Genomic DNA, 25,536 nt, shown 5'->3' on the forward strand with positions numbered 1-25,536 from the left:
TCACCCAGTTTGACACCAATATTTACACAACCCGTGGTAAAGAATCGCCAATGCACACTGCGTGAACGTATGCAGACACAAAGCAAGCAGGCAAAGTGCTTTTCCCCGCTGCCCTTCCTGCGGAGAAGTGCCTGGGACTTGAGAGACAGAAATTGCCACTGAAGAGCATCACATGAAAGTATTCAGTAATTATTTAAAACAAGGCTGTTTAGAAAAATATTTGTATTTATTGCAGCTGCTCGATTGGCCTCGTTAAAGCCGGAGAGCATTTAAATTGTGTTACAGTCTCATTTAAATCCAGTTTCGTTCCAGCAGGCTGCAGAGCCTGAATAGAACCAATCACTCCATAATGATGATGAATGAGAAATTAATTCAGATACAAGCAAGACAATTTAGGCCTTCATCTGTTTAAATAGCCTTCCAAGATTATTCGCAATTGCAGGTCACAGTTTTAATCAATTGTCCAATCTTGTGAAAGTCATATCCTTGCATCTTCATCGGGATTATTTATAGTGCGGCGGAGCCCAGTGAAAGGTACACGCTCTTAACAGGAACAACTACTTAAAGGGAAGCGTTCGCAAAATGAAAAACAAATGCCTCCGTGGGCAGTAAATGATGAGCCGCCTCCTCGCTCCCGGCACGTCCTCGGAGGGAGGAAGGGAGACGCAGGGAGGGAGGAAAGGGGACAACCGCCCTACTTCGTTCCCGCAGCGGCGGCCGCCAGCTCCGCATCGAGTGCGCTGTCATTTTCCCCTTCTGCTCGTTTGAAGACTTATATACAGATGCGTCTGAAACCCGAAAACCCTTTGGAATGAGGGCTTCGGGCTCCTGCCCGCAGCCGGGAGAGGACCGCGGGCTCAGAGGGACACCCGCTGCCAGTGCACGGGGAAGGCAGCACCGGGGGTTGCCCGGGCTGTCAGAGGGACCGCGCCGGCCCCGCGCCTCTCTTCCCAGGCAGCGTGTGCACGGAGCCGGCCCCCGGGGGTGCGGTTTTCCCGCATCTCGTCCCAAAGGGGAGCGGGGTCGGGCCGGGGCCGCCGGCAGCACCCACCCCCGGGGACACAAGGATTTGGGGCGGGTGTGTGCACGCGTGGCCGTGTCCCTGTACCGACACGAGAGCCCGGAGCAGCGCCGGTCTCTGCAACAAAAGCCTGTCCACAGGACCCCCGGAGCTCGGAGGAGACGATCTCAGCGGCGGACTTTGATGTATTGCTGTCCAATTAGTGCCTTTAATTGGTGTCCTCTGGGACAGGCAACCCGGGAGCGGGGACGGCGAGCGCTCGCTCAGCAAGCTCTGCCCGCTCACGAGGCAACGAGCGGATCTCCCGGCTGGGGGCACGGATCCCGCACCCCTCCGAGCGAATCAACCGCTGGAAGCCGTCCCGCGGGGCCGGCAGACGAGCCGTGCCCGAGCAGTGGGGGGGTGCGGGGATGGCTGCCCCCGCATCAGATCCCCCTTCTGCTCCAGAGGAGGAAGGGTGTTCATCGGCGCTGTTTAAAACATAGCACACGTTCCTTCCAATTTGGCTAATGAAGGTCGTCTGTTAAGAGCGATTTTAGAGGTTAAATGAGGCTGAGTGCAGATTTAAGGATGCTTGATAAAACGTTTTATTTAAATGCCACGTACTGTATATATAGATCCCATTACGACGCTCTGGATTTACCTTGGGGGAGGAGGAAACAAAACAAATACACAATCAGACAGGGAGAAAGAAGCACCGCCAATTTATTCCAAACCAAAAACGCTCGGTCGAAAAAGAAATTGATCGCTTCATCCATCAAACGTATAAAATACATTTCTGAGATCAGAAGTCGCTCTGAAAGAGAAACGGAGAGTCAGGGGGGAGGAAGTTCGTTCTTGACAAGCACCCTCAGAAGGGCTGTGCTAGGAAAAACAGGAGGAATAAAAGACAGCTGTCACTGCAAGCTCACCTTGACGCAACTCTGTTTTTCTTTCTTTTTTTCCTTTTCTTTTTCCCCAAGTACCCACAAAGCACTTTGAGAAAAAAAAAATCACCCAAAGACGAAGGAAGATGCGACTTTTGATGAATAAGGAAATAAATTTGGTGGAATGGAAAGTGGTGCTGAGACATTAACGGAGGTGTCTCCATGGAAGGCGGCTGGCCCCAGGCTGCCTCTGATGCCGTCCATCCCCAGTGCCCGGGTACACCTCGAAGCACAGTCACCAGATTTCTGCAGGGAAACATCTCTGATTGGTATTTGTAAGGCAAACTGTTTTATTTGCTCTTCTGCATTTTGTTTTTCGGCACTAAAATACTGCCTTTTTGCCACATGCTTCTCGAGCAGCAATACGGTGTTATGGCAGGGACATCCTTTACAGTTGGCCCCCAGAAGCAGACCCAGAGCTGTCATGCGCTGCCACCAGAAGTCACAGCCTGAAAATGCCGCTTGATTTCACATTGCTACAGTTACGCTTTCCACCTTGTTTGCCTCTGACCAGAATCTGAAAGTCCTAACTAACCCCAAAACACATTTTTCCTTCCTTAGGAAAGGTTTGCTTACTGCTGTTGCACTGCAGGATTCAAGATGAATTGCAGAGCAAATAAAGTAACTATTACGAGGTCCACACAATTAATATGTGGCCTTGTACTCACATAGACTGTGAATCACTCCTGGGAATGAATTACAATTATTCTAACATTTACTCAAGCCTGTGTACTTTAGGGAGGGAAGTTTTCTCTAATGTGGAGACACTGAGTCATAGGTTCCAAAACCACTTTCCACAAATGACCTGACCCGATGTAAAATCCAAAACCAGAAGGTCTGGTTTACTAAACCTTCAGCTAGAAAGGAGCACAGACTTGCCTCCTCTGACAGCTACAAATTAAGTAGAAAATCATACAGAAAAGAGAAGGAAAAAAAGAAAGAAGGGAAAAACCTAGGTTTGTCAATGTTTATACTTCCCTTGCAGCAGCTGTAATGTGGGCTGGGACCTATTCCAGAGGCAGGAGAGCGCTCAGCCAGATGATGGGGGTTGGTTTGGCTCCAAATGATGTTCCTAACACATTCCTTGTTTGGTGGCAGTGCGGATTCGGATGAGAGGAGAAGCCCAAGTGTCCCAGCTGCTCTCAGCCCTGAGCAGTACATTGCTGCCCACTAATGCTTGCTCACAAGATACCAGAACATAGAGTGCATGATCCCATGCCCTTCTCCCTCCGTTTTGGCACTCGGCTTCCCACCTGCAAGCCTGCATGCCGTTTGTGTTACAAAGGCAAGGTTTTACAACAACTATACTGCAGTACTGAGCAACAGAACCTGATAACAAGGCACTTACTCCTGCATCTGTTTAGCACATTTTAACAAATCTAACTTCTGTCCTCCAGGATAAAATGCAATAGCATCACTAATTACAGTGCCCTATTCGATGTTAACAGGGCAGTTTATATCTGTACCTTTGACACAGCTACCAATTTTTGCACTATGATGTCTTCCAGTTGGCATCTTATATCCCAAGGAATGTGCCCAAATATTTCTGAGCTGGTAGTGCAAGATAGGCAGGAAAAAGAGCAACACGATCTTCATTTTCTAATGCTGCTCCACATCCACCTATGGGAGTCTGGTGTGGGATCTTGAGGTCTGTATGTGGGAATCAGAGACGCTGGTACTGTACTAATTCCCAGCGCTCAGCTCCCTGGTATTGAGGGGAATACACAGTGCTATTTTCCAGCCCAACACTCTCCAGCCAAACCCAAATCACACTTAACTCCCCATAGTGGCAGTCAGTTGAGATTTGGAGCAAGAGATTATCAGCAGCATCATGCAATTTGGGCACATCCAGAAGCTCATATGATTCCCATATCTAATACAAAGTTTGTACCCAGATATTTTGTCTTCACCACCAACTTCTCTCCTTAGCCAGACAAAAGGTACTCCTAGGACTGATTTTATACTTCTCAATACCTTAGTAGCTGGCTAGGGTAACATTTCTACACCATGGCGCACGGCTTAATTGTGACATGGCAACACCATATCACCACTGTATTACTCCACCAAAGGCAAAAATATCAACTCCAATAGCTCTAATCACTTTTTATTCAGGAACATGATTCTCACAACAGCTTCTCCTTGAAAAGAAGTTGTAAAGCTGAGCATTTGTGCACACATCATTTCACTTTGGCATAACTGCCCCTTAAGCAAGAGTTGCTACTTGAGTCATGTTTACAGCAGTCTTCCATACGAACAGAAATCAGAGTTGCTGTTATCTTCTCATACTGAAGCTTTTTAAGTATGCCTTAAATACATCACTTCACGTATTCACTACAATTTTGTTTTATGAACGGCCAGTTTAATTCTAGAAAAACCTACAGCTTGGTCTGTGCATCGCAAACTGTTAGATTTTGCCCCAGTTATTTATTATGATGGATTTGACAGGAAAAGAGTTTTGAAACAGGTGCCTGATGTGATCTGACATATCAGCATGTGGGGAATCTTGGTAGTATATGCCAACCATGATTTACTCTCACTGACAAAAGCAAAAAGAAAAGTCCAGGAAAAAGAGACCCCACCTTGCTTTTTTTTTTTCTAAAAAAAAATGTTTGGCAATTCATCCTTCTCTTCTGCTTAGCTAAATGACTAAACTTCCATTTCCCTGTTTTTTTCCGTGGAAGAATTTTGCATGCCATAGTAAACCACCACACCGCCTTCACTCTGCTGACAACCTGAGCAAACCAGATTTGTGTGATCTGTCAGTGAGAGGCACTTTGTTCAGTTATTGATCTCCGAGTGAGGCTTTCTTCTACACCATCTCCAATTTTACAGTCTCCTTTTTAAGTATGTATGAGAGTACTTAGCATTTGTTCCAGCAGTAGTCTCTCATTCATGTTTCATCTTTTATTTCTATTTAACATTTCCTGTACAGGCAGCCAAGAACCGCTCTCGTCTGAAAGCAGTTCTGCAGCACTGCAGTGGGACCTCATGTTCTCACATTTCTCCAGTAAGATCTTGCTTTTCTCCATCTCTGTCTTCTCGGATGTGTTCCCCAGTCTGTAAGGTCTGTGAGGTGCTACGTACACAAACCCTTGACACACATTTGGTCAACAGTAGGCATGAACATACTTCTTGCTTGGAGTAGTCCCATTTCATGGTGCTTTCAATATCAGCAATTCTTCTCCGTGATCTTTAATTCAATTCTTTGACAAACCTACCAATCAGGGACACTGTATAATGTAGCAATAATGTACAATAAAATGTGAACGTCATTCGGTAACAAAAGCCTACGCTGAGACATCAATAAACTCAACCCATAATCTCATCAAAATAAGTCAAATGTACGATGTCAAGACTTATTTTTCTTCAAACTTCTTGATTGACATCACTTATACACCTTTCTTATGTTCTTTATAGAAATTAATCCCATGTCAGCTTTGCTTTTATTTTCTTTTATATTGGCCTCAGGCTAATCAGCGCAGTTACAAGGTCACCTCTTTCTTTCCTTCTGAATAGAAGCAAAACATTATCTCTTTTGGAATTCCACCAGTGTTCCAAGATTTCTTGCAAATAAACATGAGATTTCTCCTCAGTCACTTCTTCAAAAAGTGCACATTCACTGATTATTATCTCTATCCCATCAGGCATTGTTTAACACCCTCTTCTGTTAATAACCTTATTAAAAGTGCTTCATCTTCCTTTTTTTTTTTTTTTTTTTTTTTTTTTATGATTACTTCACTCTGCTTTCCAAATGCAGATGAGAACTTCCAGCTAGTATCAGCTGAGAGGATTTCTTCTGCTTTTGGTATAAATTCAGCCTTTTCTTGCTGCTTTTAGGTATGTATGTCACTCTTGAGATGTTCCTATTTTCTTTAGCTTCCCTTCTCAACTTTCTATGTTTTAGGATTTTTAATCTATGCTAATTGCTATCTGCTGCAAGTCTCTCTACATGTTGTACAGTGATCTTTTTCCTTAAGTCATTTGCTATCACTGTGTTCTCTCCTAGTACTGTTCTGCAGTTAAAAAGCTGTCCTGCATATAGATATTGCTCAGAACTGCTCACATTCAGTGTAATTTCCGGTCTCCAGACACCCACCAGTTTCCAGTCTAAAAATTTATCCATCACAACAAGGTTCAAAAAATATATGCATATTTTTCTCCATGCTAGACTGCATGTGTTTCAAGTTGGAGAATTGTCCATGATTTTTAGAAGCTATCAGTGATAGTTTACTGCTACCTGCATAAGATAATATAATAGAGCACGTGCTGTACTGAGTTTGTCCAGATGTTACTATTTTTATGCCTACACACTGCAGACAAATGTTTAAGAGGTAATTCATCCCATTCTCAGGTTTGATTTGGCACTTTGTGACACACTCCTGTCAGCATTCTTGGCCTTCGTTAGTATATCGAGCCATGTGTATTTGAGCCCTTTTAGTCATGAGTTATAATGACCAAATTGTCTTCCCTCCTTCCACTCACTGCTTTTACCTACTCCCTCTGCTTATCCGGGATATAATCTGAGTGTGAAGCTCTGTTCACCTGCACATCATGTGCTAACAATGTTTTTCCCAAGTGAGAATTTCCCGCTCCTTACCTGTGTTACCCACAAGCTCTTCTGCTCTGGTAGAGGAATCTGAAACATTCGTTTTCTTCACATTATTTGTTACACTGGTTCACGGTTTGTCATTTATTAAACCATATTTGCAGCTGGAAACATGTTTGTATCTTCAGCTGTCTTCCCTGGTGTCACTATACTAATTCACTCCTGCTGTTCTAGGTAATATCCAGCCACTCCCTTACTCATGGATGGGACATACTATTCACACAGCCTCTCTCCTACTGTCACGTCACACCGCCACCAAAGTAAATGTTCAGCTTCAGACTGGAAACAAAGCCATGAGTTCACTTCAGATATTCTGCTTTTTGTAATGTGTAAGCGTGGAAGGATCTCCAAAACTTTTGTATGGATATACATCTGGCCTTTCCTTGTGCTTCCCTCTCAAATCCCCAAAGTCTTTCTTTAACCCTCTGCCACTAGCCACAGCAAGAATCAGAGCAAACACTTCTGGGATGATCTCACAAACATTTCTGCTTATATCGTGCATTAAATCTTGTTTTTTAACACATCCATTTTGAAGACTTCCTTTTCGTAGTGGCTGTTTGCAATCCAGCAGATACCCAGTTGTGATTTTTAAAATCTCTGCATGCTGCTTAAGTGCATGCTTTGGAAATCCTACAGCATTAGGCATCTGGTTTAGCTACAACCCCATGTGACTTGTTGATCTCAGTCTATTTCAGTTCAAGTCCTTTTTTGGCAACTTTTCCATTCTCCAAAGCTTTTAGCCATGTTATGTCATGTCATGCCATGTCAAGTCACTCTGTGTCATCATGGAGACTTTCAGCACAATGCTTAGCAATGACCGATTAGAAGTGATGGTATATGAATGCATTAAAACTTATCTTAAATCAAATCTTTGAATCCAAATAGTTTTCTCCTTTTTTTTTTTTTTCTACAGTTTTTTACATGGGTGGATAATGATAGGACAAGAGGGAATGGTTTTAAACTAAGACAGGGGAGATATAGGTTAGATATTAGGAGGAAGTTTTTTACACAGAGGGTGGTGACGCACTGGAACAGGTTGCCCAAGGAGGCCGTGGATGCCCCGTCCCTGGAGGTGTTCAAGACCAGGCTGGATGTGGCTCTGGGCAGCCTGGTCTAGTGGCTGGTGACCCTGCACTCAGCAGGGGGATTGAAACTACATGATCATTATGGTCCTTTTCAACCCAGACCATTCTATGATTCTATGATTCTTTTTTTTACACTTTTCTGAGTATTTTCACAATTTTTTTGTATCTTTTACAAATGAAAATTGTATTTTATTTTTCAACTTGTGCTAAATAATGTTTAAAAATATCTCTGTACTTGCTACCTCCATTTGAATTACTCTTATGAGCTACCTTGGGAATTCACAGTCAGTGATTCTCTCTCAATCTTTCGGAGGTTTAAACCTTTTCAAACAGAGGCTGCCCCACATCCACATTCTGTGACAAAATCAAATGCAGAATTAGACGTGTGGCCATTTACCACATGATCTTGGTAATTTTGTCAAAGTGAGATGTCCTTAAAATTTAGTTATATTTGAAGATATGTGCATTTTTTTTCCATCATTCCCCCACCTCAAAATATTGATAAAAGTAATGAGCAGTTGTAATCCATAGGAAAGCTGCTGGAGGTTCTGTGATGGTTTTCCCTTTAGGTCAGGACTGTCTACCCTGCTGATCTATTAGTTCTCTGGTTTTCTGCCCATTTAATAAGTGTTACATTCAAATAGTATTGCTTTTTACATCAGAATCTGGATAAAATCAAAAGGCATTCTGAGTCTGCTGAAGAAATGCAGAAATCTTTGCCAACCAAATATATTATCATTAAAAGAAAAGAAAAAGGCAGATCCTTTTAACAGGACTTAATTAAGCAGACCAAAAAATGCTTTTGATGGCAGTTGGTTCTTTTGTCATCTCCTCATTCTTTGCTGGTTGCATCTCACATTAGTTCTTCTATGGCTCTGCCTGAAAGCAACTACTCATTATAACTTTGGTATGCTGGTTTTTTTTTTCCATGCTCTTTGAAACTGCCTCAGTATTATAAGGATTTCTACGTGCCTTTAATATATCCTATATTCTTCAACGTCGCATGGTAATTCTTTGAAAGGAAGTCCAGAATTCAATTCCATAGATAGGTTATCTACTCAATTTGATCATCTGCTTTTACAGACTGCCCTTCAATCAAACACACTTGGGACTTTTCATTCCATGATTTCAAACACTTCTATCTGTTAGCAGGCAGGCCAGAATGGCTTTGTCAAATGGACTCATTTTGATCTTGCTATTTGAAATCTGCAGAGCTTTGAATTTTAACCTTGGGCACAGTGCTTGCTGTGGTGGTTGTATTCAGCTCCAGTATCTATTTGTAATTCACTTTTTACCCCTTTCCTTCCAATGCCTGAAGCCAATCTGCTGTAGAATGTACCAGTGTAGATCTAATTAAGAAACTTAGTAAAACTTTCATTTAATTAGCAGAACTTCATCAAGCATTTTCACACGTGCATTTTGCTCTTGGAGAGCAGTGCCAGCACCTTTGTGCTATGCGAGTTCTCTCCAAGTTTATTGAAGACACTGGTCGCTACAATGTGCTTCCCCTTGCAGCCTCACATTCAGTTTGGGCATGTGTTTTCAATTGCATGCTTCATTCTTCCAGCACTTACTAGATACTTGGATTAGGAAAACATGCTTTCTGCTGTGTTTTAAATACCTCTGCAACTTTGAATTTGTCTCTCACATTAGAATTGCAGTGGCCTACTTATCCTTTATTTTGTCACAGATAGCTTTGTTTAGTCTGTTAGTCTGTTAACATCCATGTGATTTGGCTTTACCACACAGACTGATGACTTAATGGGTAAAGCATTTCAACAACGAGGTACTTTCTGCTAAGCAGAATTTCTTTCTTTAAAAGAGATGTCTTTTGCATAGATCTTCTTCCTGCAGCTTTGTGTAAGGAGTCACATTCCCCTTGAATTATCTTAACTTTAAAAAACCCTGTCTAAGAAACCCTTTCAGACCTTCTAACCATTCATTGCTTTTTCCTTCAGCTGCAGTATTACAGGTAAGGGCATACAACTGCTTCTTTCTCCAATTGTAACATTTCCAGTGTTATAATTTTTATAATCCCTTCTGTCCCTCACACTAGGCTTTAATGTAGGCCAACAGAGGTAGCTCAGGCTTAACTCAAGCAAAGCTCTGTTTAGCAATTGCCTAACCCCAGAAATATTTTATTCAACTGATGTCGGTCTCCAATCACTACTGCTAAGAGGACCTAGGGAGCAAGGAGTAGAAGCTAGGGATCCCAAATAGCTTTGGAGACTAGGTTGTACACAACTGACTGTTTTATTACGTGCTTTGCTAAAGGAAATCCTCACATTCCGGTAGATGTAGGGTGTTGGATCCTGTTGGACTCCAAAATGGAAGAAACAACTGTAGCCCTGTCTGAGGATGCAGGCTCTGCTGCAGGAAGAGAAGGTCCCTACATATGTGCCTGCTCCTCCATGCTCTTGGAGAACGTCCTGGTGCCTAATACCATCTCCTGCATTTGCTGCTGGAGCCTGGAGTACTTCTGGAGCTCCCTACTATATTGTTTTATGGTGCTATTAGTATGCAAAGAGCATTTGCGTAAAGCACGTAATACCGTTAAGTACAGTATTTTTGGTGGATGAGAAGCTCAGCACATATTAGCAGTGTGCACTTGCAGTCCAGATGACCAACAGTATCCTGGGAGGTTATTGTCCCCTTTACTCTGCCCTTCTAAGGTTCCATCTGCAGTAGTGAGTCCATGCCTGGGGCCCCTGGCGAAAGAAGGCTGCAGAGCTGTTGGAGTGGGTCCAGAGGAGGGCCGCAATGGTCAAAGAGCTGGAGCACCTCTCCTATGAAGAAAGGCTGAGGGAGCTGGGCTTGTTCATCTGGGAGAAGAGAAGGCTCCAGGGAGACCTCCTTGTGACCTTTCAGTACTTGAAGGGAGCTTACAAGCAGGAAGGGAACCGACTTTTTACACAATCTGATAGTGATAGGACAAGAGGGAATGGCTTTAAACTAGAAACGGGACTTAGGTTAGATGTTAGGTGGAAATTCTTTACTCAGAGGTTGGTGATGCACTGGCACAGGCTGCCTGGAGAAGCTGTGGTTGCTCCATCCATGGAGTTGTTCAAGGCCAGGTTGGATGGGGCCCTGGATATCCTGATCTGGTGGGTGGCAACCATGCCCATGGCTGAGAGGTTGGAATTACATGGGCTTTAAAATCACTTCCAACCTGAATCACGCTTTGACTATGATTAAATTTACCTGTTCTGTCAGTTCTTTCTTGAGGCTGGATATTAACAATGGCAGTGAAGAAGTACATGTATTGCAACCACTCTCACTCTGTTCCCAGTTCCTTGTCGATTCATACATCAGAATTTAGTACTCTTTTCATCATAATCAATCTGTTCTGTACAATATTCATTTATCTCTCTTGATGAGTCATTGAGTTTGTAGTCCAAACTGTTGGGTCTAGAACAATTTTCTTCTCATTTCTGAAAATAATTGCATTTTAAATGACTTGCTTTTAATAGCCTGCATGCAAACCTCAGCACTGCACATAATAAGTTCTGAAATATTATTGATAAAAATAGTAGTTTCTGGATAATCCTTGGATCTTGCATTGAAATGGCAGAAGCAAACCATTTTAGAAAAGGTTGGATAAAACAGAACTTACAAGTGCAATATCTCCCTCTGCAGTCATGTGCCTTCTGTAAGAGTAATTAATGACTCTTGTTAATAGCAAGATGTAATTTATGAAGAAGCTAGCTTAAGACAATCATGAGGAAATGAGATAAATAATCAGCTGAAACAATAAAGATCAGTTGTGACATCATTGCAGTATTCAAGGACTCAGGAAATCTAATGCCTTTCTATTCATTAACCAGAGTAAATATAACATTACAGATGTTACTTATTCAAAGATGGTTGTGTGTGCATCTGAGTCTGAATAGCATGTCTGTGAGAGCAGCTGCCAAATTAAGTATATGTAGCTTCCCTGTTCTCTATGTAGAGAATACAGATAATAGCAGAATTCATAAGAACTTAAAATTTCAGAAAAGCTATTTTTAAGCTAATATATAGCTTTGGTGGATACAGTATTTAGCTTTTGTTTTCCAAGTGTTGAGGAAGAACACTTTCAGTTCCCAAAATCTCCCCCTGAAGACAGGTTAAATCAGAGAGGATTACTGTAACTAGGTTCACCTTGTGGCACCTTCCCATTTGAGTAACTCAGTGCGGTACTGTATGGAAATGACACAGTCCAGTCAGGTGACGCTTGAGCAGTGTAGTACCTACCTGCACCATTGGAGTGAGAGGCATTCTGTTACATAACTTGATGTCTCACCATCTCTGTACATGCCAATAAAAGCCCAGACATGTTTTTGTCTAAACTGTGAGCAGCTAACCAACTTCAGAATTTCAAAATAGCCATCAGGTGTAGCATCTGCTTGACAGATCAACCCTATCTCCTTGAATGAGGCTGGTGGAAACTGTAGTTCTCCTTGCAGCTCCTCTTCACAACTGTCTGCATTTTACTTAATGGTTGATCACGTATCTCTGCAAATCTTGCATAGAACTTCATCTGGTCTCCATCACTGTGCAGGCTGCTGAGCTAAAGCCTACTCTGCCCCCTTCCAGTTAGCGAAAGATGACTTTTGCCAGGTGCGAGCCACAGGACTAGCTGAGAAAAGCAAAAAGAACACCAAATGGGTAAAACCAACCATTCCATGTTATTTGCTCCCACTTCTGAGGTCTTCCTCCCAGACCATATCTTAAACCTAGGGAAAATGTTCTCTTCTTGGAAGTCAGGCTGCTGGCCCATGGGTCAAATTTTCTCACAGGCAATCGTAATACCTATTATACCTATTTCCTATGGAGTAAAGTTCTGCTATATATTCTGCTTTCCCCAACTTTTTCTCCTGTGCTCCTTGCTGAAGTATGTGGTTAAAGATGTGAATCAGAAAATCTGCCAGTGCAAGATGCACTCAACCCATGTTTTGTTATATGCAATTATGACAACAATCCCTATTATTATGGTTGCCTGATGTTTCCCATGATATAATCCTTAGAGTAACTTTCAGCTTTGCCAAACACTGTAGAAATTTTCTGTGTTGAGTGTGCAGTTCATGGTGAACACACACACATACACGCACGCATATATTTAAGCAGAAAATAAACTATCACTTCTAAGAAGGAGCATGGAGAAAACCATGGTGTTCTTCCCATGCTAAAAATTTCTGTTGACCTTTTATTTGGAAAAACATAGGTCATCTCTCCCCTATCTTGAATTCTGGCAGCCTTTATTCATTTGTGGCCTTTACTCAAGGACATGCCTTTTACCATCCCTTTGAGACGCTCCCCAAACTTGCCATCGTATAAGCCCTTGAAAAATTATGGCTCTCAAGAGCTTGGAAGGAATATTTTAAGACTGATTGGACTACAAAGTCATCATCTCTCTTTTGTTCTCACTCTTTGACCCACTGAATCGTGACTTATTCCACAGGTAGTTACACAAGTTCATGTATCTCAGAATATCCTATAGATTGGGAATAAGGTTACTTGTATGAGAAGTGTAAGATGGTTGGTATAAATCTTACTATGAGAAAGCAGAGCATAGACACCTATGAAACTACATGCATATGTACAGGTACAAGAGCAGGCAGTCCTACTTTTTCAGCTACATTTTGAAATGGACTGTTGCATTTTAGGTGGAGTCAGATCCTGTAGGTCATGGCAGAATGCACCTACAACGCTTCCCTGAGCCTCTTGGAGAACACAGAGATGGATAGTTACTAGTTCCTGCTCTAGATTTGGAGTCAGATAGGTAACAAAATTTTCAGAGCTGCTGCCTTGTAACAGTTCTAGGACAGCAGATACAACTTTGGTACCTGGCAAGATTTACAATAAAAACCAGAAAAAGACATACAGAGTTTAGAAGTTGACAACTTTGCAAAGAGGTTTTTACAATTGCAGTTTTGGAAATCATTACTTAGGTTCTGCCTTTTTTCTCAACATCCAGCATCCTTTCTTGGGTTTGGCTATAAATTTCACAAACATTCTCCTTGCATGTAGCTGATCCCAGATGTCTTTTTCATCTTGTAGGTCTTTCTACTGCTCAATCCTCTGTGATATACATAGACACTGATTCTACTCTTCCACCAAAGCTCATACTCTATGCTATGATCTTCAGTAATGCCAGTGCCAGGAATGTTTTCCCAAGGTCATGAATGTTCCCCTGTCTTAGCAGTAGGTTGAGCCAAGCTCATGTTCCATGTCCAGCGATCTAGCCCATGTTTTACCAAGATCCATGCTAGGGTCTTTGTATGTGTGCTGGATCTTTAGGTCAGTAAACTCTTAACAGAATGACACAATATTTCTGCTGAAAAAAAAAACAAACAACCCAGCACATAAATATAAGGAAATGCAGATTGAAGTCAATCATATTTTTGCCTTCTCCTAACTTTGCTTATATGATCTTGCAACTTCAAAGACGTTTCTTCAACATTCTTTAATTCTCTTAGATTCCAAACACTGTTTTATGCTTATTCTGCCATCCATTCTTCCCACCTCCTGTGGGTTGGTTTCCTTCCTCCACTGCAATGCTGAAGACACTTGGAGGGAGGACTGCCTTTTTAATTAGTGTCTACGTGGCATCTAGCACAGCAGGCAACTGAATCTGGTCCCAAACACATAATTTATGTACCTTGTTTGGGTCACCTCACATCTGCTCATGTGATTTGTATGGCCAAATGCGTAGGTAGCTTCTGCTCAATTACAAACTGATGTGTGGGGTGAGACAGCACATCAGATATGATGGATCAAGAGTTCAAAGAAGTCCATAAGCCAGAACTGCTGCTGCTAGAACACATTTTGAAAAGACAGTCCTCTCATTTCCCTATGTAAAACTGTTATTTGACAGTGGTCAAAGGGATAGTACATTTCTTTATGGAGGGGATCAGGAAAAGAAGAATAAAATAAAAAAAGAAGAAAGCAGTTTATTGTGTTCTTATCTTGGCAGAAGGGACTTTACACAGTGAAAGCAAGAAACAAAACCAACCAAGGATCACAATTGTGAAGACTCTAGTCTGGGATGTAAGAATTTCTAACTGGAGAGAACTGCATCTCTAGCAATAACAGGGATAAATAAAGGGAAGGCTAAAGCTATGTTCAGCTACGAAAAGTGAAATTTGGGGTACAGTAATGCTATTTTATAACATTCATTATTTTGACAACAAAATCTGAGGCTTCTTTTGTCTCAGTTAGACAGCACTGAAAATTGTGTTGGAATGAAAGGAAGAAGAAAGACACAATAAGGCTTACAGTTATTTACCACTGCAAGACATGCTAATATCTGCTAGTATTTACTGGTGTGTGTCAGCATTTGTGCACAGTGCCTGCGACAAGGGACAAGGCAGAGAACATCTGCATGAGCAGGATTTCAAGGAGAGAAGATGTGAGACATGTAGAATTTGGTCCACAGGGAGAAGTGAGATCCTTTTTCATTAGGGGATGAAAAGCCTGATGCAGTACACACTGAAGTCAGGGGGAATATTTACATCGATTGGTCCCTTGCCCAGTGATGCAGGGTGTAATAAACATGGTCAGAGTGAGCTGCAAACCAAATGCATAGCAACATGGACAGTAGCGAGCAAGTCAAGAAAAGTCCATCAGCTCCACAAGAGGTTTCATTATCGATATGCAGTGCTGCCAAAGTAAGGAAAGATTTTTCTTCCTGCACTTTCCCCCACAAGTGGTGCTCATTCAGATGTGGGTGTAGGCATATAGCTCTCCTAGCTACTACTGGCACATGCTGACTACATGGTGCATGTATGGGCTCTTGGATAGTTTTTGGTTTTCACGTGGTGTTGTGGTTGTGGTTTTTAACAGCAATAGTGGTGTGCTTCAGCATGAAAGGAGACTGACATCTGACTATGAAATGATGATGTAGATATTTTCCTGATGATTATTTAATCAAACAGGAGAACTGAGAGTGTCAAACGAGTACTTGCAATTTATCAAGAGCCAGTTGTAGAAGGAAGTGTTCTCTGAAACATCAGAGTACTAATTACCACTGACATTTCCCCAAGGGGAACCGCATTTTTAATTGTTACAAATATAATCACACTTCTACAGAGAAATGGGAACAGAATCCTCTCAAGCCTGTTTCTGGAAATAGAAATGTCTGAAGTTTCCATGTGGAAAAAATTCTGCGATAAGAAATTATTGGGTACACCAGAATAAATATGACATTGCAAAGGTTAACTAAAATACCAGCTACTGTGCACTAATTTCCAGAAGAAAGTACATTTAACAGCAGTCTCTGGGTTAAGCCCTGGTCCTACTGTAACTGCAGCTTCCCTAGCTGGGCTGGGCTGCAGGCAAAAGCCCTTAGCTACCCATATTCCTCCTTTCATTCTGACAGTTGTGTAAATAGTGGGATTTTTCCTGACAGGCTGCTCTAAGAGTGAAGGTGTTCAGCGCAGATGCTAACTTTTTGGTTGGCTGTTGCTTGTAGACTGCTTAAATGAACTGAGTCAATAATGTACTTGCCTCTAAAATCTGCTTGCCAGCTTTGGCAATGCCTTTATTCATTAAAGTAGCTGCGCTGCCCTGAGGATCAGGGAGGTAAGTTTGGTAGGAGCAGATTATCTGTTTTACTGAACCAGATGATATGGCTGGAAAAAGGAAAGTGAATTTTCATCAGGGCAGCAAATCATTTATTCTGTGAGCTGAAGTAATTAAAAAAATCTTTTAAACTAAAATTTGTATAAGGTGTTTTAACTTCTCTTACAGAAGAGCAACACTGGGGAGGCAAAGGGTACTTAATCCTTCCTTAATAGCGTGTACTCTGTCACAAGATGCCATCACCAGCACAGGTCTGCCAAGCCCCTCCTTTTCCCCTTCTGCTGGTGCTGGTCTTGCCCCAGTAGCATGCAGATCACAGTCAGGCACCTCTAACTAAACTGTGATTTATAGAAAGTTGCAGTCTTTCTGTTCAGAGATGTTGATTTAGCTAGCAGAGGCTGAACATCAGCGGATAATACAATCTGATAACTAATCTACAAGATTTAGGATTTCAGCTGGTAAATTTGTGGAAAAAATGTCCAACACTACACTGTTTGGCTAAGAACTATTTGGTTTTACTCCTTTTTCATTAAGGACCTTGGCCCTTCTTCAATTGAAATCAATGGAAATTCAACTCTAGGTTAAGGAGACACCACTCAGTGATACTGACAGAGTCATTCCAATTTTGCTTGGGCTGCATTTATTCTATTAAATTACAATGCTCTCTGCCCCTTCTTAGCTAAAATCAAAAGAGTTGCTTTTGTTCTATGTAAAAAAAAAGATAGAAAAAAAGACACAGAGGAAAGAGTCAAATTGAAACAAAATGTAAAATACATGCTAGTTATCACTTTGTTGTTGCTAAGAAGGGGAGAAACACTGTATCCACAAAGTTGTAAATAGCTTAAAAGAGTGCAGTTAACTGATAGCAGTGAAGTTTGTTGAAGTTTTATATAAGTGAATATGAAATTAAGTAATAAAAATAAAGAGCAGAATTTGCTCACAGTTTTAACCTGAATGTGCATACAATCAGCAGTTGCATGTGCAAATAATTGGTTTGTTATCTTATCCAGACTTTACATGATGCACCATCTTGGAAACTGAACACAGAATTTAGGTGCATGTGTATACATGTAGCATTTTCTAGAAAAACTTTTTTTTTTCCAAGTCCTATAAATAGGACTTAACTTTTTTTGTAGATGTTTTATGACGTTTCCTTCAACCAGACTGTGAAATCACAGATGGGTCCCTCAGCCACCCTTCTTTTTCCCCATCCATCATCTCAGTCCTGTTGTGAAGCCACACAGAGCTTTCCAACTGCAACTCCAATTCCGTCTCCACCTCCATCTCCAGCTCCCAACTCCAATTCCAACTCCAACTTCTGTGACCTTGTGTTTGCCACCAGTCTGATGAAGGGCCTTGGCTTATTATAAGAATAGAAGGGATTTCCAGTCCAAGCATTTCCTGGGTCCATCTTAGGTCTTCTTAGCTGCCAAAGATCAAACACAAGGAGGTGAATTCATTCTGCTACAGTCAAATTCTTGATCTTACTTCAACATTTACAGAAAAATTACAGCTTGAAAGGTAGGTCTTCTAAATGAGGCCAATATTTCAAAGGGCTCACTGGAGTACTGCATTCAAAGATATACAGACGATGTTAAGCGTCTGCAGTAATGCATGGTAATTACATTTTATAGACTACTAAAAGCATGCAGTACTTTCAATTATAAATATAATTTTACAATGACAAAACCTTCTTAAAATAATTCTTTGGAAAGCAAAGCCTGAAGTATTTGACAGGATTTCATCAATTTCAGACTTAATGTATATTTCAGCTTCATGCAAACACTTCTTCCTGGATGTCTGAAGCTCTTACTTGCAATGCAAAGTTGGAAAGCTATGAGATCATTTTCCTCTGGAATAATAAAAAAAGAATTCACTGAACAATTCATGATGTCAGGGGGTGGTTTGACTGATCACACTTGATGTGATTTGACTCCTCAAAGAGGTGTGATGCATGAGTTAAGACAGAAGAAGAACTTATGGTAATTTGTTCCCAACTTATAATGGCACATCAGCGCTTCTTGAAAGCTAATCCAGCGTACAAGAAGCATCCCATTTTCTGAAGATCTATCTCTATTTTTACCATTACAGATAATATTCCTTAGTAAGCCTTTACACTTTGGTCTGCTTAAGATTAAAACTTTTCTTTTTTTGAGTTATGAACATTCATCTCTCATCAGGGAAGATAAGTGTCCCCTAGGAGAGACATGATAGAAAGATTTGTGAGATCTAACAGATTTGTATAGGACAATCATGACAGGTATTTCATAATGGAAAGATTCTCAGAAAGATAAGTCCTTTGCATACAGATGAGTTTGCTACCTTAGCAGATGTTCACCTTTTAAATAAAAATATGCTTTTAAGAGACCCTCTGAAATGTCACAGTTATCCCCATTATTAAAAGATATCTTGATTTATGTTACTACAATTGTTGAAACATTGCTAAGCAACAGGTTCTGAAAGCAGTACTTTACCTGCCCCGCAAGACATTTAATTAATTCCACACTTTCATTGTAGACACTGCAATTAAAATAATTCTTGACTACCTCATGGAATTTTAAACATTTTCAAGAAATGAATTCAATACAAGATAGTGTGTGTGCAATTCTGCAACTTGGTCTCCCAGCTGTGCAATAAATTGCCGGGAGAAACAATTAGTGTAGAGTCATTTGTTAGAGAATGAACCAAAAATGTATCTAAAAATGCCAGTACTAAATGTGCTGACAATTAAGAGCAAATTACTTAGCAAAGATGCCATGTGTTCATATGTTGCTTCAGCTACATGCTTTTGATGTCTACACCACATTTTTGTTTCAGACATAATTGCGCATTTTTGCTCAGTTTTGCATCTGTACTGAAATAAGATGATACGATGCCATCACTTTTTATGGAAGACTCCCTGGTGACTCCAGTTATCACTGTGCCTTTTCATTCCAAGGGCGAAAATATTTTTAATTAAATGTGATGCAAGTCTTACTCATTCATTTTGATTATTTTTCCTTTGCCCCCCAGAAAGTTTTATAGGGCAAAAGAATGAGAAACAGAAATGACTTGCAGTGAATTGGTATTACATGAAAACCTCTCTCAGGGGAAGCCCTAGGATGGTCATTGTCCTATCAAGTGAAAACTAGACTAGACAAAGCATTTATTAACCCTTTGCAGAGGATATTCCTGCATTGGTTGGACTTCTATGACGGCCGAAAGATTCTCAGTCCCAAAGAGTTTACTTTAAAGAATGGTTTGCATTGTTACATTTCACCAAATGCACCTAGACAGAGACACACAGTTTTTTGACCAGATTTGACTTCACATTACATGTTAATGATGTTTTTTAATGTGTTGGAAAGGCATTTTGATAGTGTTTCAGAATAGTTCTACAGTTTACATATTTCAAAAGTGCTTGAGTAACTAAGAACTGATCCACTTCCCTGAAATAATAAGTTCTGACTCTGGAATCTCTAGAACTGAAATTGCTTCTCTCTCTATAGCCCAGAGAAGAGGCAACACTTTACGAACTGTAAGTGGCAAAATTTCACCAGCCATCCTTGGTGAGATTGAGCTTTATTCTCCCATAGACTGCTAACAGCAACTTGTTCCCATCAACCTATGTTTCTGTACAAAGCTGAAACCAAGGTGACATACACAGATGTAACGGAAGACCAAAGCAGAAGCTATTCCTATCCAGTCAGTTTATTCAAATCTCAAATGGTGGTAGAACATCCAAAAGATACTGTGCTAGAGATATATCCTTCTAATCCAGAAAACTATTTGTAGAGCAATAAACTTCAGAATCTGTGGCACTTCTGTCACATTTCAATCTGAATCCTTTCAAGATTACTTAATGTGCTCCTTCCAAATCTGTTTTGGTTAACAATAAATGAAATATACCGTGACAAGCATATGACTGTTGTGAATCAATAGCACTTACTTCATAGTTAGAAGGCAGGGAAAAGCATATTAAATATTAGCACTTACAGCAAAGATTCACTGAAACAACTCGTTGCCAACTCATTTGCCATACTTGATAAGTGTCTAGTGCTTTCTTAAAAGGTAAGGAATTTGTTAATGGTGAACCACAGGAGCACACACTTCCAGCACTCCTGACAAAATTTCTAAGGTTTATTACTTCAAGTTCCAGCCAGATAAATTTTTTTAAATTTTTCTTACCGAATAAGTACTTTGCCTATAGATCTATCTAGTCATTTGTAAATATCATGCATTCGTAGAGAAAATTACCAACTTCTTCATGCGCTGTAGGTCCATATTTGTAGGTCATACATTATGTAGAGATGAAATTGTTTGATAACATAATCCTTAGGCCTCTTCAGTGCTAAGACTTGCTAGAAATTTTGGAAGAATGAGGAATAATGTATTGTAGCTACGTTCTTCTACTGAGACCTTGTTTCATAACAGATTTCAATTTTGAACAGTGAAACAGTAAAGAGCATGGTAGAGAAAATTGACAAGCAAATTTTCTTTATCTGGGCAAAAGTTTCTCTGGCTAAAATGTTGATAATATTAAGGTCAAAAAAAATAACTTTACCCTTTGGATTCCAATTACATACGTTTTCTATCTTCTAAATCCCCTCCAAATCACATTGTAATCCACTTTTCTGCAAGGAATCCATCTTATCCAAGAACTTTATTTCCCATAAAATGGGGATTTTTTAGGTTTCTTCATTTTTTTCTCACCAACCTTTCCCTTTCCACTTACTATATTCAATAGCACCAATCTTTCCAGCATTTTCTTTTATTGTGCTTTTGTTATCTCCTTGGATCCGTCCTTATTTTCCCATTCTGCTTTCCCTGAGGAAGTAGGCACGCTTCTTTGAGCTGGTACAATTCCTGAAGCTTTAGCTATAACTGTCTATATAGATGAACTCTGTCTCTAGATCAAGCTCTGTATCTTGCCCGAGCTCATTTCTCGTTTATGACTGTTGCATCTTAAAAAGCCTTGTATATTCTAGCATCTTCCTTTCTTACTAATAGATCCCAAAGTTTCCTGGTTTCCACTCTCTCCTGTCCTGTCTTGGCTAATTTTGTTTTCAACCTTACTAGCTGTGCATTACTCTTTTCCTTTTCACTTTTCTCTGTTCTTTTAAAAAATATGTCAGTGAAAACCATCATCATCTGGGAACATGCAACAGAGAAAAATTTCCTTCCTTCCACTGGCCATTGTCTTCCTTTCATTTTCCAAGTCCACTTCAAACTCTTCACTCTCATTTACAGAATCTCTGTGTGTATCTTTAGTTATGTTTCATTTCACACTCTTCTTTCCTCGACTTCTCATACTCCAGTATCCATTAGCAGAAAGTGACCCTAGTGAGACTTCTTTTATCTTTCTCATTTTAGGACAAATATTCTGACACATCTTCCAGTGCAAGAAACACTTCTTCTTTCTTCTGCTAGACTCTTCATTCTTGTTCAGATCCTCTTTTTTTTTTTTTTTCTTTTTAAGGATCACTTATTTCTTCAGGCCAGCAATTTATGTTTTATTTTGAATTTCTTGCCTTGAAAACTGTGCTATAATTCTTTCAATACTAACAAAGTACCATGTCATATTGTTATCAGTAGAATGCAGTGGTTTCTATTTAAGTATATAATGCTGTTATATTAATACAGATGTGAAAATACGAGTCTTTTAGCATGGCTGTGTTCAAATCTGATCCAATTTTGCATTCACTTTTTGTTGTTGTTGTTGTTTTAACATTTTTAAATACTTTTGTACAGGGGCTGGCAAAATGGGAAGTAAGATTCAGTTTTTTAAGAGTGAGAATAATTAGCCGCTGGAATAATTTTAATAGGTATGCAATGAATTCTTCTTTTTAAACTTCTACATCAAGATTGGATAACACCTTAAAGTAGGTATAATTTAGTTCAGACATAATTTCTGACTTTAACACAGGGATTTCTGCATGAGTTTCCTCAGCTGACCATCAGCCAAGATGACTGTTATCAGTACAGTCTATGTGTGAAGGCCTGGCCATGTTCCAGTAAACTCCTGATTTTAGTGGGGGCAAGAGTTTAACCTGGATGTATATGAAAACTGTAGCCATGAACAGACGGCCAAACCTCCCTCTGTCCATTGTTATTTGCTGGCCACTGGTGGATCCCACGTTCCAAAACGTCCTAAGGCAGTCTTGTGCCAACAACAATTTTGCATGGTTCTCACTAGTGCTGGTTTATCAAGTGACATGACAGCTTTAAATGTTTTCAGCTACACACCCTGTTTTCTTGCCTTGCGGAACAGGAATGAGTTTTGATGTGTGCTTTAAGATAAGCAAGTACTTTGCAGAGCTGAGGTAAAACATACAACATTCTCAGCTTGCTAACAAGATGGTTTTTTTCTTGTCAATGAAGGAGGGCAGAGAGTATTTTTATTTTGTTTTTCAGGTTGGATTTCCTGAGGAGTTACATCATGAGAAAGAAACCTTTCAACCCTTTCATGCTGCAGCAGAATTTAACTCAGAGTATTTCTTCCCATGTGGCCAGAAACATATTTGAGTGCAATAACTCTGTGCTGAAAGGCTACTGCCTGCTTCTTGCCACAATCTTGGCTTGAAGTGTTCACTTCAAGAAGTGCTGTTTTTTACCACATTACTGAGCATAACATTGATGAAATTTTTGCCTCTCTGCTGGTACCTACCAGATTCAAACTGGGTTAGATTTTGAAGGCAGCTATATCCAAATCCCAAGAAGCATTGAGGTGGAGGGCTAGATACTAGAGTAACTCTGAGGGCCTGTGGCCTTTAGTTCTGGGAGCTATGCTGAAAACACTGGCTGACAAATTTCACTTACGTTCTTTTGAATAGCCATCCAATGGTAGCATCATTGACTGTTATTGTTAAAGAGAAACATAGACAAAGAATGCTCTACTGAGATAGGTATTTGAATGATTTTAATGAATTATGCAGGATTTTTTAATGTAGGTGATCATCTGGCAAAGGTTAGGTTGAGCCCATCACTCATTCACTTGTGACCTGTCAAGCACATTAAAATACAAACATCTACCAGTAAGAAGCTAACGCCTTAGACTACAGCAGCTCTTCACAGCATACTCTGAAGCTCCCAAATGAAATACCAGGTCATTTCCAATAATGACCACACAATCAAATGATCAAGTATAATTAAAACAGGAGATTCATCATTTTTGCCTGCGTCTGCACTCCTGCTTAAACATTGTCTGCATGCCACTGTGTAATTAAGAACCTAACTGCCAAACTCTCTTTCTGAATCCAGCATTTCTGTCTTTATCTCTCACTCTCACCCATCCTGACTTGCATGTTAATATCAGATTGGAAAATGGCAGAGAACCAGTTTCTGCTCTCACAGAAGTCAGTGGCAAAACTCCCACTGGCTCCAAAACTTACTTCCCCCATGTGTACATGCTTACCTGCTCATAGCTTCGTAGTAAAGAGAAGTATTTTCTTTAAAACTCAATTATATCTTATTTAAAGAAAACAAAAAGGCAATCATAGGAAAATCTTTGTTGCATCTCAGCGCATGCTATTCTCTTTAATAAAAGATTAAGATCCATTAACACAAGAACTGTCAAATCTCATCCAGAATAACAGTGCCTAATGCTAAAGCTGGCTTATAAAGTGTGGGAGGACAGATAAACTGTCTTTTCCCCTGGGCTGTCTCTTTTTCTTTTTCCTTTCCTTTTCAAACGACCCTCCCCAAATAATAGAACACAGTGTTTTATGTTTCAAATGTACCATATGGCATGACGTGAGCGCAGTTTAATTACATATTAGCATATTCTTACAACAAGGGTTGGCTGTTTAAAGCAGCTTGACAAAACATGAATTAAAATATATGCATGAACACTTTTGGACTAAATCTGTCTTTGTTATTATGAACACTTTTAAAACTGTGACTGTGTGATGATCTCACTAAACTTTCACAGCATGATATTGTGAAACAGCAAAAAAAAACACCCTAGATCATCCTTTTCCTGGTTGGAATTTTAACTGTTATATTAAGGATCACTTAAATAAACAAATGACAGCAACTCTCAGCTCTCTATCATCATATGATTTTAACTCATTTTTCAAATTTTAAGGTAAAAAAACAGTAAAGTTAATGATACGGTCAATATTCCTTTAAATTACAAAGTAGGGAAATTTGCTGGTCAAGATTTACCCTGCTTTCTGTCTCATTAAGAACGCTTCTTTACTGATATATTTAACCACCCTTGTGCTGTCCTCAGCACTTGCAAATGATCAATGGGATCATTTGGTTTCTAAAGAAGGAAGCAATTAGCAGCAAATTTATATGAAAGATTTCTCTGAATGTGAACCTTCTCCTATGTTCTGCCTTCTCTTCTATTATTTCCTCTACTGTTGAGGAAACAGTTTAAAATGCCTTTTAGATAGAACAAATTATAAAGTACCAACCCAGACTGCCTATACAATGTCTGCTGCCCTCAGATGGTACTGCGGACATCCTTCCCTTTGATGATCGAAAAACAGTTTGGGGCATTTTTTGCAAATGTTTACATACATGTTTCATGGAATTACTTCTGCTGATGATCACTCACACAAGTAATTGTTTAAAGGCTCAGACCCAACATTTGTTAAGTCGTCCAGCTCTTTCCCGTACTGACATTTCAACTCCCCAGTGCGCAATGAATTAGGGGCATTCTCCAAACATGCTCCTGCAATCCTTTATCAGCGACATTTTCCTCACAGTTTGTCTTGAATTGTTTTTATTTTACTTCCCATGGGTAAAATTCTTGGCTCTCTATGGCCTGGACAAAGCCTGTATACCCCTGAAGCTTACAGAAGAAGGATTATGTGGAATTCATATGGTGCATTGGCCTGGTGCTGGCTCCATGTGCATGGATGAATGGCATCCATGTCCAATTGTTAGCCTCCCCAGAATGCTCTCTACAGTGATAAAGACGGCTCCTGTTTCATGGCGATCGGTGGGCCAGCTACATCTGATCAGACTTTTCCCATCATTTGCTTCAGCCACCCTTGGACTGAATGTCATCTTCAGAGAATTTTTTAAACATATAAAGGGAGCATTCAAGAGTTTGCCAGTAAAATGTATATCTAATCCAATTTGTGGGATAATTTCCATTTTAAGCCTGATTTTAGCCCTGGCTAATTTACTGAAAGCAAAATAAAAGCTACTATTTTTCATACGAGATGTACAAAAATAATATGCTTTCTACTGGAAAGCCATGTGGGAAGAGAAACATTGCTATTGGAAGGAGTCATCAGATCAGGAATAATAATAAGTCAGTTTAAGGTGATCTCTTTGATAGATAACATTAGTCCTCGTTGCAAAAGTTTGCCATTTAAAACTCATTCTTTGTCCTGATCCTCT

Source organism: Numida meleagris, chromosome 2 (genome assembly GCF_002078875.1).
Source record: "Numida meleagris isolate 19003 breed g44 Domestic line chromosome 2, NumMel1.0, whole genome shotgun sequence".
NCBI classification, from domain to species: Eukaryota; Metazoa; Chordata; class Aves; order Galliformes; family Numididae; genus Numida; species Numida meleagris.